Source organism: Peromyscus eremicus, chromosome 1 (genome assembly GCF_949786415.1).
Source record: "Peromyscus eremicus chromosome 1, PerEre_H2_v1, whole genome shotgun sequence".
NCBI classification, from domain to species: domain Eukaryota; kingdom Metazoa; phylum Chordata; class Mammalia; order Rodentia; family Cricetidae; genus Peromyscus; species Peromyscus eremicus.
In genome coordinates, this window is record NC_081416.1 from 171,160,777 (window position 1) to 171,174,271 (window position 13,495).

The following is a 13,495-nucleotide window of genomic DNA, read 5'->3' on the forward strand; positions in this document are numbered from 1 at the left end:
AAGGGTCCACAAGTAAGCCAACTCTCTCCTCTGTGAATGCAACTACCACTCTCCTGCAGGCCCTGTGCTTCCTGCTTCAGTCTCTGTGAGTTCATACGACCTTTGCTCAGTCATTTTAGAGGACCTCATTCTCCTGGTGTCTTTTGTCTCCTCTGTCTCCCCAGCTCCTTCCACTTCTTCTTCAGGATTCCCTGAGCTCTGCAAGGAGGGATTTGACAGATCATCTCATTTAAAGTTGTATGTTCTAAGGTTCCTGTCTCTGCATAATGTCTGGCAGTGGGTATCTAAATTTGTTCCCATCTGATGGAGGATGAAGCCTCTCTGATGATAGATGAATAAGGCGCCAATATATGTCAATTTCCAATTTTCAAGGAACTAGAAACGAGCAGCTTCAACACCCCATCCTTTCTGTTCCTTTGTATGATCAGTTTTCCCTACATACGTAGGAGAAGTTTAGCTGTATTTATTTAATTTTTTGTCTTCTCCTTTCATAAATTTTGTGTAAGGAATTTTTTTGAGGCACAGTTTTTGTTTGTTTTGAAGATGGCCTCAACATCACTAGGTAACTATTTTCTCTACTGGAACTGTTCTTTTTATTTTGTTTTGTTTTGTTTTTCTTATTTTAAATATGTTATTCTTTTCTCTTCACCCCCACAACACTTTTTGTTGTTTGTATGTGTAAGATTTCAAGGCTGACTACTCTGTATTGGACAGCCTAAGAGGTCTCATCCTTAGGGGTGACTAATTCTCCTCTTCCCAGCAGTCCATAGCTGCCTGTAATTCTTTGTCAAAGGGTGGGGTCCTGAGAAAATTTCTCTCTCCATGTTAATATCCATCGATATTGCTATTGTTCTAGTCTTGTTTATGAAGCCATTGCTAGGAGAGACAGTCTCATGATAGTCTTCCTTTTATTACGGCACTTGCCATCTTTCTGTTCTCTCTTCTGAGATGACATTCCCTGAGTCACAGATGCGGGATCTATGATGGAGATATATCCTTTGAGATTGGGCTCCCCATAATCTGTTTATTTCTGAATTGTGTCCAGTTGTGTTTTCCAGTGATAGTCTTCATTTGTTATAAAGAGAGGCTTCTTTGAATGGTGAGGGTAGATACACTTAACCTGTGAATATAAGGAGAAAACTTAGAGTGTGTTAAGGAACCATGCTGGTCTAGCAAAGTCGTGATAGTAGATTGTTTTCTAAGGTCCATGACCTACTAGTCCAGGGAATATGACTATATTTCTAATACTGTGTATGATTTCCCTTCTGCTTTAAGTCCACTTAGAGAACTGTTAGTTGCTTCCAACATGTATGTGCCACTTTTTGTACCTTTATGTACATCTTGATTCATATCAGCATATGTTGGTAATTGATGTGGTTCACAGGTGTTGGGGCTCTGTAGGACTGTTTAATTGCTTCCCTTGGCAACTTGCACAATATTTTCTGGAACTATGGAAGCTAGACTACAGTAGAGACTTTCAGGGCAGATCTAGCTTGAGTCATCTGAGTTGTGTTTCCTAAGTATGTGGTGTATTTAGTAATAGGGCTCCACTCTCAACCCTGAGAGGAAACCAAGAGCTATTTCTATAATCTATATACTTTTGAAAGTCACATGGGCTATCCTGACAAACCAGTTGAAATAAGATATTTTGTGTCTGGTACTGGAATTTTTGTCAGTCTATGGTTCTTGTGTGGAACACTCTCAGCCTGAGTGATGTGTGTGTGTGCATACACACAGACGTGGTGTGTGTTGCATATACTTTTAGATAAATATAAAACAATATTATTCCTTCCAAGAAATCATGGTGTTATTTGTTCCTCATCTCTCCTACTTCTGTATTGACCTCCCTCTCTCTTCCACAGTTGGAGCCCACTCACAGTTATTACACTTTCCACTCAATATTACCCATATCCTACCATTCCCTCCCACTCCACCCCCATACCCTTGCCTACAGTCCTATTAAAGTTTCCTAAATTTTGTCATTACTCTTGTGTTGTACACTCACATCTGGGGACTTAGAGCTAGGAGCAAAATATGAGAAAACATGTGGCATTTATCTTTCTGGGTATGAGTTACCTTATACAATATAATCTTTTCTAGATTCATCCATTTACTTGAAAATTTCATGTTTCTTTACAGCTGAGGAGTATTCCATTGTGTGTGTGTGTGTGTGTGTATATATATATATATATATATATATATATATATATATATATATATATCACATTTTCATTATCTACTTATGGGTTGATGAACATGTAGGCTATTTCCTCTATTGTGAAATGAGCCCAATGGTTGTGGGTGAGCCATATACACCAGTGGAGCAGGATATAGTGTCCTGTGGGTGTATGCTCAAGAGTGCTATAGCTAGAGCATATGGTAAATCTGTATTTAGACTTTTGAGGAACCTCCCACTGATTCTGTAGTGGTTGCATTGATATGCATCACCAACAACAGTGAGTAGGTGTTTCCCTTTCCCCATATACTCTCTCCAGTGGTTTTCATCATTTGTTTTCTTAATTTTAGCCATTCTGACTGGAGCAAGATAGAATCTTGTTTTTAATTTTTAATTAATTTATTTTAAAAAGTTTTTTTTGTTTTATATACCAATCCTAGTTTCCTCTCCCTTCCCTTCTCCTGCATCCTCCATCCATCCCATTCCACCCCCATCTACTCCTCAGAGAGGGTAAGGCTTCCCTGGGGAGTCAACAAAGTCTGGCATACTAAGTTGAGGCAGGACCAAGCCCCACCTCCTGTGTCAAGGCTGAGCAAGGTTATCCCACCCTAGAGAAAGTGTTCCAAAAAAGCCATTTCATGCACCTGGGATAAGTCCTGGTCCTATTGCCAGGAACTCCCCAAACAAATGTAGCTGCATAACTGCCACCTGCATTCAGAGGTTCTAGTTTGGTCCTATGCATGTTCCCCAGCTGACAGGTCAGCATCCATTAGCTCTCACCTGATTAGGTCAGCTGTCTCTGTGGTTTTCCCTATCATGATCTTGAAATCACTTGCTCCTATGATCCCTCCTCCCTTGTAGGAGCTCAACCCAATGCTTGGTTGTGGATCACTGCATCTGCTTTCATCAGTTACTGGATGTAGGTTCTATGTTGACAATTAGGATAGTCACTAATCTGATTATAGGGGAAGATAACTTCAGGCACCCTCTCAGTTATTGCTAGGAGTCTTCATTGGTGTCATCCTTGTAGATTCCTGGGGATTTCCTTAGCACCAGGTATCCCCATCAAAATCCCAATACAATTCTTCACAGACCTCAAAAGAACAATACTCAACTTCATATGGAAAAATAGAAAGCCCAGGATAGCCAAAACCATCCTGTACAATAAAGGAACTTCTGGAGGCATCACTATTTCTGACCTCCAGCTCTCTTATAGAGCTATAGTAATAAAAACAGCTTGGTATTGGCATAAAAACAGACACATGGATCAATGAAATCAAATCAAAGACCCTAACATTAATCCAAACACCTATGAACACCTGATTTTTGATGAAGAAGTTAAAATTATACAATGGAAAAAAAAGCATCTTTAACAAATGGTGCTGGCATAACTGGATGTCGACATGTAGAATATTGCAAATAGATTTATATCTATGCCCATGCACAAAACTCAAGTCCAAATGGATCAAAGACCTCAACATAAATCCAGTTACACTTAACATCATAGAAGAGAAAGTAGGAAGTAGTCTTGAACGCATTGGCACAGGAGACCACTTTCTAAATATAACACCAGTAGCACGGACACTGAGAGCAACAATTAATAAATGTGACCTCCTGAAACTGAGAAGCTTCTGTAAGGCAAGGGACATGGTCAACAAGACAAAATGGTAGCCTACAGAATGGGAAAAGAACTTCACCAACTTCATATCTGACAGAGGGCTGATCTCCAAACTATATAAAGAATTCAAGAAACTAGACATCTAAGTAACAAATATTCCAATTAAAAATCTGTACTGAGGGCCTGATCCAGTTGGTGACCCCTCAGCCATTGGTTCATATTTCATGTGTTTCCGTTCGTTTGGCTATTTGTCTCTGTGCTTTATTCAACCTTGGTCTCAACAATTCTCGCTCATATAAACCCTCCTCATTCTCACTAATTGGACTCCCAGAGATCCACCCGGGGCCTAGTCATGGATCTCTGCATCCAGATCCCTCAGTAGTTGGATGAGGTTTCTAGCTCGACAATTAGGGTGTTTGGCCCTCTGAGTGGGTGAGACAGTTGATTGGCCTGATCTGTTTGGGAGGCATCCAGGCAGTGGGACCGGGTCCTGTGCTCATTGCATGAGTCAGCTGTTTGAAACCTGGGGCCTATGCAGGGCCGCTTGGCTTGGGCTGGGAGGAGGGGACTGGACCTACCTGGACTGAGTCTACCAGGTTGATCTCAGTCTGCGGGGAAGGCTTTGCCCTGGAGAAGATGGGAATGGGGGGCGGGCTGGGGGGAAGGTGAAGGGGGCGGGAGGGGGGGAGAACAAGGGAATCCGTGGCTGATATGTAGAACTGAATTGTATTGCAAAATAAAAATTAAAAAAAAAATCTGTACAGAGCTAAACAGAATTCTCAACCAAAAAAAATCTCAAATGGCTGAAACCTACTTACGGAATTGCTCAACATGCAAGATAAAATCTTAAAGTAGGTTTAACTTGCATTTTCCTGGTGACTATTGATACTAAATACTTAAAAATATTTCTGCCAGGTGGTAGTGGCCTTTAATTCCAGCACTTAGGAAGCACAGGCAGGCAGATCTCTGTGAGTTGTAGGCCAGCCTGTTCTACAGAGTGAGTTCTGGGACAGCCAGAGCTGTTACACAAAGAAACCCTATCTTACTCTGTCTCAAACAACAACAACAAAAATTTCTTTGGCATTTGTATTTGTTTTGAGAACTCTCTGTTTAGTTCCATGCCATATCTTTAATTGGGTTGCATATATATATTTGGTGATTAGTCTTTTGAATTCATATGTTCTAAACAGTAATCCTCTGTCAGAAATGTAGCTGACTAGTATTTTTCCACATTCTATAAGCTGCCATTTCAGTCAATTAGGATTTTCCTTTTCATTATAGAAGGTTTTTAATTTTACAAGATCCCGCTTGTCCATTACTGGTTCTATTTCTTGCTTAACTATTGTCCTATTAGAATGTCCTTACCCAAGCCTATATCCTGAAGTGTATCTCCTGCTCTTTTCCCTAGACATTTCAGAGTTTAAGGCCAACATTGAGGCCTTTGATTTATGTAGAACTGATTTTTGTGCAGGATGAGAGATAAGGATCAAATTTCATTCTATATGTAGACATCCCTTTTCCCAGAACCATTTGTTGAAGATTCTTTTTATTGACATATATTTTTGGCATCTTTGCAAAAAAAAAAATCAGATGGTTGTGAGAGCATTGACTTCTTTTATGTGGGTCTTCAATTCTATTCTACTAGTAAATGTATGTGGTTGTGTTTTAGTACCATGTTATTTTTTTTATTACTTTGGCTCTGTAGTATAAGTTAAGATTAGGGTTGGTGATACCTTGATAAGCATTTTTATTGTTTATTATTTTTTATTTCTATCCTCAGTATTTTGCGCTTCTATATTAATTTTAAGATTGTTAAGTTCATTTTCTGTGGAGAACTGTTTGAATTTTGATGAGTATTATATTGACTTTGTAGGTAGGATGGGCATTTTCACAATATTAATCATAGCCGTCCATGTGCATGGGAGGTCTTTTCATCTGATATCTTCTTTAGTTTCTTTCTTTATTGTTTTAACGTTTTCTTAGTATGGTTCTTTCATTTTCTTAGTTCAGTTTATTCCAAGGTATTTTGTTTTAAGCTACTGTGATTGGGATTGTTTCTCTGATTTATTTCTCAGTATGCTTGTCTTTAGTATATGTAAAGGCTACTGATTGTGGTATGTTAACATTGTATCATGCCACATTGCTGAAAGTGTTTATCAGCTCTAGGAGTTTCCTAGTAGATGCTTTGGCTTCTCTCATATATGGAACCATGTCATCTGTAAACTTGTCTTCTTCCTCTCTTATTTGTATAGTTTAATATTTTCTCTTGTCTTATTGGTCCAGCTCAAATTTCAAGCACTATATTGATAGGAGTAGAGATAGTGGACACCCTTGTCTTATTTCTGATCTTAGTGGGAATGCTCCCTGATGATGATCATAAATGCGTGTGTGTGTGTGTGTGTGTGTGTGTGTGTGTGTGTGTGTGTGTCTTTTATTATGTTGAAATGTATGGCTATTGTTCCTTGTCTTTTTCTTAAGTCTTAAGGAGCTCAGTGGAAGAGGAAGCAGAAAGAGTGTGAGAGCCAAAATCTGGGGAGGACTAGGATGAAACAGTGTCATCCAGACACAATATGGCTGCTGCCCGCAAGATTGATGTGCAACTCTGGAAACACACAGTTAAAATGGCAGCAAAACCTGCCTGGGCAACATGTACACACCACAGGAAGAGACTGGAGGATAGTGGAAACGGCTCTCAGCTCCATCGTGAACCTCCTGAGTTAACCTGATTAGTGCTGATGCAGAAATGTTTCTGCTATGATAGGAATAATCTCTGTTTTAGAAGTCCAGAGTGGTGGGCTACAGCTACAAGTTGAAGAGTGAGTTGTATTTTAATTTTTAAAATGCTTTCAAACATTGTTGTAATTTAATTTTTTAAATGCTTTAAAAACATTTCATTGTAATTTTTTTCTCGAATACCACTCCAAAAGCACATCCCCCCTAAAACCAGCACCTATTCCACACTGCTTCAGCTCCTGATGGCTGCTTGTGGAAACTTCAGTCATGGTGGGCCGGGCTACTACATTTTAATGTCACTGATACCATGAAAGCTAAGTTGAATGATTTAAAATGACTCACCTGGTACAAATGAAGAATGTCTTCATATTGAACTTTAAATATTGGCATAGATGATATCTAAGTTGAGTAATTGCCATACCAGAAAGAGTATATAATAGTTTCACAGAGTAGAAGAATAACAAAAGTCCATCAAGGACTATAAACTTGGTGATGTAGATTCTCTTGTTGAGTGTGGCATTGTTCTGGAGTCAGCAAGTCTTTGTTGGAGCTCCTTGAGTTCCATTTCTCAAGTTATTTTTCTAGCCTGATCCTCCTATCAGACTCCCAGTATGACCACTGAAATAGGACAGTCATCCTGCATCCTTGAACTTGAATTTTTTTTCTCTCCGTAGCTGCCAATTGCTCACTTTTTTAAAATTACATTCACAGTTTCTTTCTCTTTTATTCTATATGAACACTGACTTTTCATCATAAAACTATGAACATGAGGAAAGGTGGAAATTTCCATAGCATTTCCAAAAACCATTGTCTTTTCCCATCTTGTTGGCTTATTTTTACTTACAAATTTTCAGTCCTTGGCAAAGCTTTCTGTATCAACAGTCATTACATCACAAATGTTTCCTCATAGCCTGCACAAACACATATATTCATGACAACTGCATAGTTATCACCCATAACTCTTCCTTTCTTCAGTAATGCTACTGAAAACATTTTGTGATATGAGAACCCTGTTCTAAGGAATTAATGAAATGTGGATTGTCTGTGGTCAGTGGTCACTCCAAAATGATGCTTTCAAAACTACCTGAGATTGGGAAGGAAAGATAAAGAAACTTCCATACTGAGTCTCAAGAAGGCATCACATTTTAAAAATCTGATCAATTTTTACAAATTATTTCTTTAATTTTTGAGATGATAACATAATTTCTCCCATACTTTTCTTCCCTCCAAACCCTCACAAGTGTTGCTCCTGCAGCACAATTTTTAAATATGGTCCTTGAGCTATGCCACTCAATGTCATTCTCTTCCCCACAAATATTTCAGTCAAACATTTGCTAGTTCTCAGTTTCTTTTCAGAGCTGAGTTGTCTTTCTGGACAATGAAATGCTTTTAGTCAGGAGTAAGGAAGGCCTGAAAATGATTTGATTCACAGCGAACCAAAGCATACAGGAGCATGAGACTTTAAAAAACTTTTATTTCAACTCATCGAGTAAGAAATGCACATTTAACATGTTGAAATGGCCATTTGCAATTGCAAAACAAATATGTAGTACAAGGAAGATTTTTTTTTTTTAAATCAAGTTCTTATTTTTCATGAGAACAGTAAAATACTGGATTCTTAGGATGAGAAATCAAATGGGGTAAAAGGGACATATATTTTTAAATTTTCTTTTTATTTATTCTTTGTGTCTTTTACATCACGCATCTTAATTTCATTTATTTCCTATCCCTGCATATCCACCCTCTGCCTTTGCTGCTCCCCTCTAACAAAATTTAAGGGAAAAAAGAAAAAAGAAAAGAAAAAAAATCTCATCATGGAAGCTGTAGTGTGACAAAGTGAGTCAGGCAGTAAACCCTCTGGTCCATATATCTTTACTTGCAAGTGTTCATTGCAGAGTCATTGGTCTTGTTCAAGGCCTCTGGTTTCTGCTGTAATATTGATGCTAGGCCATCACTGGAACTCCTCTTGGTTATCCTGTTGTTGCCCTGTGTTGTGGAAATCCTGAAGCTTTGGGTCTGCAGGACCAGTCAAAGGGACACATTTTTATAGTTAAAAAAAAAAAAACCCAACCCCTCAAGGCCAGGGATGAAGAAAAAGTACATCGAAGTATACTTATGGTTTGTAACTGGATATGGATTTCAGTCTGATGTGAAAGGACATCAAGTCCTTTTGTCTTCAGTTATATTAATGGATATAATTCCAACTTGCTATAAGTTAGGCATTCTCAAAAACATTTGTCTGCTTATTTTTAATATGACGCAATGAGCCTGTTGCTAGTAGTTCAGACAAATGAATGCCGGTTCTTAATTACCTGGGACCATTAGGGACTTATCCGACTATTTTAATTCAGTGCAGTCATCATAGATACACCCAAAGCTCCCACCAAAGGCTCCATTTTTTCTTATTTAGAATCATATTTAATGTTTAAATTATATTTTAAAAAATCTTATCTTTTAAAACAAGTCATCTATATTGGTGGAATGGCTAACATTCACAGTGTCCACACAGGAAACTGTCAAGAATAAAAAATAAACGTAATAACAAAAAGAACCAATTTAGGAAGTGAGTGCACACCCAGGAATGATCTCCCCACTTTCTGCCTCTGAGGAATTCCTGTCTAATGATCACCGCCCATCCTGGGATCTCAGGCCACAAAGCACTTTCTTGTCTGTATGTAAGCACTCACTTCCCAGAGGCAGTGTCCTACCAATTGCCATCACAACCCTTTCTGAATCCGTTAAAGAAGATGGTATTTCAACAAATCACTTTACTGCCTACTTTCTGTCCTATAGTTCAAAGGCTTCTCTCTTGTTATTAAGCACTGCACACAGCCCTTAAAGAATAAATGTTTTCTTCCACATTGATAGTCTTGTGGAGCTTGGTGGAGGTGAATCTAGATCAGTTTGATAATAAAGGGCCAGAAAAAACAAAAAACAACAATAACAGTAATACATGAAGTTGTCTCGTTAAAGCATGGGCAGTCTTAACAAGGGCAACTTTAACACATTGATAAAGTAAATGAAAGATAATTAAGATAAGTAGATGTTTTATTTTTATAGCTTGGATGCATGGCTGTCCTTATGACATAAATTATGATAAATGATACGCAGACTTGTGCAATCAATAGCACATTGTAGTCAGATAGATTCCAGGCTCACACTGACAACAACCTGTGAAATTATGTGTCATTACATAAACTCATTTTTGTCCTCACTTATTTCACTAAAAAAGTTACTTAATATCCACTCTGTGCCAAAAATCATATGCAGGAAAAAAGATATAGATGTGAGTCAAAGTTGATGACATCGTGGATTATTGTTAGCTGGGCAAAACCGAGTGACAACAAGCAATGAAGCAAGTTAGCTTAGCCAGACACATGGAGCCACTGCTCACCTCTTACTTGATGCCAGAAGCTCAAGTCCAATAAATGTCCTGATGCTGTTCTCAAGAAGGAAAATTGCAAAATGAAACACAAGTCTGCCAGTGGGCAAGATGACTTCAGAAGACATGAGAGCAATCCTTTACATAACCAGGCCCTAAGCATTGTTTCTAAAACACATGTTCAAAATGTTTGCATTAGTCACCTGAATGTCAGGATCTTGGTGCTTCTGTTGTGGTTCGGATATAGCCCAGAATGAACAAATTCCCAGAAATGATAATATGTTGGGACTGAGCACTATGGAACTTCACAGCATATGTCTCAGGAGAGGTCCTGAGGCCATTGAGGGTGTTGCTTTCAGAAGGGGTTAAGGTAGCTCTCTTAGGACCTTTTGATAGTTTATGAGAAAGTTGTTGTAAAAGCCACAGCTTGCTTGTATCCAGCCCTCTTTTTTGCTATTTGGTGCTATGACCCACACATGTCTCCTCCATTGCCATTATTAGGGTAAAATACCAAAAGTATTTAATAGTGCTGAGCTGAAACAAGGGTCAAAACCTACAGATTTGATTTAACATTTTTTTTTCTTCATAAGTAGTCTGCCTCAGCTATTTTGTTAAAGTCATGAGAGATCAGCAATACAGTTCACACTCTCTTTATTTCCTGCCTGGAAACCTTACTCGGGAGCATTCAGCAACCAGAATCCATGAAGTATGCCTCCAGACACAAGGAGGCCCAAATACTTCCTTAGAGATAAGTTTGAAAGTGGAAGTGAGTTAAACACAGGCGCATATGAAATGCTGAGTATTTTTATCCAATGGCTCTTAAAACCATCCCAGCTAAGGCCCAGAGCAGGTTAACACTGCTATTTTGTGTACAGTCCAGTCTTCATTAGAATGATCTAGAACTAGTGATTCTCAGATGTAAGTTTGTACTCTAGAGGCACTGGTAGGCTCCAAACTGCTTCAAATGTCTCCATGTAAGACCTCCTGGATTTTCCAAAATCCTGTCCTCTTTAGAATACGTGCCAACTGAAAGAAGCTACATCTACAGCCTCAGGTTTCCCACCCATCGTGTCTTCCCTGCATCCACACCCAGCATTGCAATCATACTTTTCATTTTCTGCCCAAGCCCCTCCTTTCTGTCCTCATTGCTCCACTTCCATCCCAGCACCATTCTCCACCCAGCTTCGAAACACTTCCTTCCTTGGAACCTCAGCTTGTTTTCCATGAAGATGACTCCAAGCTTCACCTTCCTGCATTCCAGACAGTCCAAAAACAGTTCCCATGGATGCTGCCTCCTCCTCCTCCTCCTCCTCCCTTCTCCTCTCTCTCCTCCTTCTCTCTGTTTTTGAGACAGGGTCTCACTGTGTAGGGCTGACTGTCCAGGAACTCACTATGTATATAGGCTGGCCTCAAACTCACAGAGGTCCTCCTTTCTCTGCCTCCCAAGTGCTGGGATCAAAAGTGTCCATCATCAAGCCCAGCTAACACTGCCTCCTCTATGAGTCATATTCTAAGACAATTTGCTTCAAAATTAACAGTGGAATTTATCCTCCTCCAAGCAGAAATGATGACTAATCAGTTCAATTGCAAAATTCATCCCTTACCCTCAGTATGATTTCTATTATTCATCACTGTGTTGATGGCATGGTGAATAGGGAGGAAAGTCTGGGCAATTTGTGGGCATGTGGGATGAACTCTCAGTTAAGCCCAAGAATGGATGCAGATCTGATGTCCCTGGACACCAAATTCATCCATCCTCCAACAAAGAACAAAGTTTGGGGGAAACAAATCTGTTACACAATGAAGATCTGAGGTATGGAAGTAACCATAGAGCCCTTTACTTACTGGGAGTCCTAGTTTACTTCTTCTCCTGTGATAAAAGACCCTGATAAAAAGAAACTCAAGAGGGAAAGAGAATTATTTGGCTTACAGTCTATTATTGAGGGTAAGTCAAGGCATGACCTCAAAGGAGTTAGTCACATAACATGAGTGAGTAGAGAGAACAGATACAAGCACACTCTCTCTCATGTTGCTTTCCCCTGCCTCATATAGTTCAGGAACTCCTGTGTATGAAATGGTGCTACTCTACAGCTAATATTTCTTCCTGTATCCATTAATAATCAAGACAATTCCCCTACAGACTTGCCTATGGAATAACACTATCTAGGCAATCCATGATGCAGGCTTTCTTCCTATGGGACATAGCTTGTGGTAAGCTGACATTTAAAATGATCACAAACCACCTCTTCTCTTTATGAAACTGTAACTTTCTAACCCTTTCCCTCAAAACCTCATGTTAATGTCATCACATAAAACAGCCCTGCTTTTTTTTTTTTTAATAATTCTGCCCAGTCCCGCGGGCCAGGTTATTTGATGAGACCCGAGGAGGCACCTCCTGAAAGATCAATGGGGGCGAGAGAGAAAGGAGACCAGGCGCGTAAAGGAAGACAGAGTCAGTCTGAGTTGCGTCGAGGTCTCCGTTTATTGACTGGGTATTGAGGCTTATAAGCAGGGCTTCAGGCAGGGAGGGGAAGCAGGGGAAGCAAGGATGGAAAATTCCTAAGGGAGGGTGAGGTCGCTTTGGTCCCAGGCCCCTGCAGCTGGCTGATTAGCACGTACTCCAGGAAGTTGTACAGCCTGAGGCTAGGCCAGGAACTTCCTGTTTTTGTAAGATTTGATAAAGCAAGGAAGGTCACACAAAGTTCAAGACACAGCTGTCCGGAATTGGTCCCCAACAGTTCCCCCTCTTTTCTCAAAAATGGACCAAGTCCATGTGATCGGGGTGGCTAGGGTCCGAGAGAGAGCCCCTGTCTTAGGCTACACAGGGGGCTTCCCACGCTCGGCAGCATGCCGTGTTGAGCCGGTCTCGGGCGACCTCCATATGCTGTTGTCTCCGGCGTGGGCCCTGTACTATTCCCGTCATTGAGTACCCTCTAGCAGGACCATGGGGACGTTAGGGCCTTAGGACACTGAATCTGAGTCCTTGATGGGGCTCCTAGCCGGCCTCCTCGGAATCTACTCTGTGATAATGAATCGAGACGTGTTGTGGTAAGGCCGAATCAATCTGATTTTTGATAAACCGAGTCAACCGCTGAAAGGCCCAGGGACCAAAGGTCAAACTACCCGTGCTGATTTTCAAACTCCCTTTTTCTTTGAGCCAGCTTTTCCCTTAATTTTTCCATCGATTCCCTGACAATACCAGTATGGTCAGCATAAAAGCAGCATTCTTCCTTCAAGGCTGCACTTAATCCCCCCTCCTTTAAAAATAGTAAATCCAGACCTCTTATGTTTTGTAACACAACCTCAGAGAGCGAGGTTAAAGATTTCTCCAGAGCAGAAATGGATCTGCCTCTAGGTCAGTAGTCATAGCCATTTGTAACTGCATAAGGTGGTTGCTCTGCACGAGGGCAGTAGTTCCTGTACCAATTCCTGCAGTGATGCCCCCAATACCTAACAAGAGGGCAATAGTCATAGACACAGGTTCTCGAGTGTATCTGCCTCTCTGCTCAAAGAATTTTATATCGGAGACTAATTGGACCAGAACATAAGAGTTTTCCCATTATCAATGGCAAAGCGAGCTTCCCCT

The 13,495-nt window shown here is 40.1% G+C and overlaps 1 pseudogene; it reads left to right on the forward strand.

The window, feature by feature from the left end:
* Positions 1-13,495, forward strand: part of LOC131896879 (MHC class I-like protein MILL1) — a 104,186-nt pseudogene that overhangs the window by 12,463 nt on the left and 78,228 nt on the right.